This window comes from Larimichthys crocea, chromosome X (genome assembly GCF_000972845.2).
Source record: "Larimichthys crocea isolate SSNF chromosome X, L_crocea_2.0, whole genome shotgun sequence".
NCBI classification, from domain to species: Eukaryota; Metazoa; Chordata; class Actinopteri; family Sciaenidae; genus Larimichthys; species Larimichthys crocea.
The window spans coordinates 10,577,539-10,580,544 of record NC_040020.1 but is presented as its reverse complement, the minus strand read 5'-3'; positions in this window follow the sequence as shown (position 1 = coordinate 10,580,544).

Genomic DNA, 3,006 nt, shown 5'->3' with positions numbered 1-3,006 from the left:
ATTCCTTGTGTACACACCAAATAGAAGTATAGATTGTCTATAAAATTGACTTGTTCTTGTTTGGCACTGCGCCGTCTGTTCCATGGGACCTTTCATAAAGGTTTTAACAGAAAATAATCACATCCATGAAGAAATGTTTCACAACTCAATTACAAAATTCCAATATTCAGAAAGGTCAGGTTAACAATTTGCATGATCCTCAGATCCTTCGGCCCTAATTAAGCTGTGTTGATGTCTTGTTGATGTCAGTAAATCTCAGTTGATCACCGATCGACGCGCCGCCGATACCTCTGTATGCTTGGAAGAGTTCGATGGCTCTGGAGACGTCAAACTGCGGGTCATAAGAAACTTTACGCCGTAGTTGGGACACAAAGGCCAGCACTGTGAGGCTGCTCCCTGCTACGCACCTCACCCAGGAACTCCTCCACAGCCTGGTACCAACCATGAGAGGGAGAGATCATGATGTGTCAAAATAAAAACTGTCAGAAGAAGTGAGGAATACGTCAAAAGATTCAGGATTTAGGAAGCAGAGCGACAGAGAAGATAAAGGGACAACTGAATGACAAGAGCAGCACGAGTCTGTCAGCCACTTCGTCCGCATGCCAAATTCAGCTAATGTGCGAACAGATGGGAGCGGCGGTGGCGATGCGTGAACTGATGAAAGCAACTCATACGCCAGGAGACAACAGTCGGCTTGTTTTCACCCAAGTTGAGCTGCATCTGTCCTCCAAATATGTAACAGCACAAGAGAGAGTTTGAGCAGGTACAACGGAGAACTTATCAGCTTTATACGAAACCCAATCTCCTCTCTCTCATGGGACAAAGAAGAAGAATGCACATGTCAAGTGAAAAACTAATCCAAGTATGCGGCGTCCCCTATGAATTGTTTGGCAGATGTGGTTAAGCCACGCGGAGCCTGATGCGCTCGTCTCATGATCGAGTTTGTGTAAGATGACGGGCTAGAAAGAGCAACCCAGACCTTTTTTTTTATTTTAAAAGTAGATCTACACATGCGTTTGTGTTTAACACCACAGGAAGCCCTGAGACGCCACAAAAACTGAGCCTGCACAGAAAATCTGTGTTTAGTCACTATCCAGTCACAAGTTCACTTGAACAAGACTCGAAAGATTTGTGGACACGGTCTGACACACCGTGCCAAGAATGTACTCAGAGCAGCGCACCACACACACTCACACAGCACAAACCAACACCTGGCCTGGGCATTTCAATCACAGACGGGACAAGCAAGAGATCAATCAGGACACAGATATGGCATGCAAACCATAAATTCAGCCTCCCAGCGTGCCGTCCTGACGTGTGAGTTTATATATAATGTGTGTATTAAACGTTTTCTGGATTGGCTGCACATTTAGTCAAGCGCTTTAAAGGGGAGAAATTATGGAGTTCAGTATCGACATGAGGTTTCTTCCACCTTTTTCCCTGTAAAGGTTTTTCGTGGGGCAAGTTTTTCTCACTCGAACCGAGGGTCTAAGGACAGAGGGTGTCACTCCCTGTACTGATTGTAAAGCCCTCAGAGGCAAATGTATTTGTGACTTTGGGCTATATACAAATAAAATCTAAAATCTGATTTGACATGCAGCACTGTGGAGGAGGCGGGATCGACCACCGACTGATGTACAGGAATACACGCATCGATTACCTCTTATCCCAAACAGCGTAGACATGAAGTATAAAATATAAGTAAAAGATAAGTATGGCTATTATGGCACAGTTTCAACAGCGTTATTAGCAGAAATATAAGTATGTTAATATGGCAGTATGGACAGGATTTACAGTTAGTTGTATACACTGTACACCAACAAATGAATATGTAACGACGAACTGCACAATTGGTGTGCAGGTATATTTTTTGAGTCTGTACCAATCCAAAACAAAACACAAAGGCAACAAGTTGTGACTTCGAGTTACCTAAAACTGAATAAATGCAAACGTCCTCAAGCGAAGTGCTTTGTTACGGATCTGGGGAAGGTGGAGAGAAACATCAGGTCTTCATCCTGCTGCTGTCACACTGTACACACCTGATCATGTTGTGTCTTCTCTGTCCATGTTCATTTTTATCTCTTTATACCTTTGCAGTTTATATTTATATCAGGTCACTGACTTTTGTATATTTCTTACACTATGGTCCTTTACATTACAATACGCTTTTTTATATATCATGCCACTTTCATCTCATACTTGTCTGTTAAAAGTTGGTTGTTTTTCATGTTTATTGTAGGTTAGAGATATTCTTGTTTGTTTAATTTGTCTTTCTACTTTTTTCTAATTCTGTAGTGTGTGCTACACTTTCTCTGCTGCTGTAACAAGTTAAACTTCCCCTTGGTGGGATGAAAAAGTATAATCTAATCTAATTTATCTATTGAAATTCTGACAAAATATTGTTTGCATGGAAGAAATACATATTATTAACCATGTATGTTTAATTAGGGACAGACGTTTTATAATTCTACGTTTTAAAATAATTATCTGTAATATTTCTCACACTATGGTCACTTTACATTACAATACTCTTTTTATATACATGCCAACTTTCATCCTCAGTATTGTCTGTGTTGAAGGTTGATTGTTTTTCATGTTTATTGTAGGTTACAGTATTTCTGTCAGTTTTTTTCTAATTCTGTAAGTGTGTGCTACACTTCCTCCGCTGCTGTAACAAGTAATTTCCCCGTGGTGGTGATGATAAAGTATTTAATCTAATCTTATTTATCTATTGAAGTTACAACAAAACTATTGTTTGACATGGAAGAAATACATATTATTTAACCGACTTAATGTTATAAGTTTTAAAGTAATTATCTGTAATATTTCTACACTATGGTCAATTTACTCTACAATACTCTTTATATATCATGCTACTTTCATCCTCAGTACTTGTCTGTTGGGAAGGTTGATTATTTTTCCTGTTTATTGTAGGTTTCAGATATTCTGTCCGTTTTTTCTAATTCTGTAGTGCGTGCACACTTTCTCTGCTGCTGTAACAAGTAG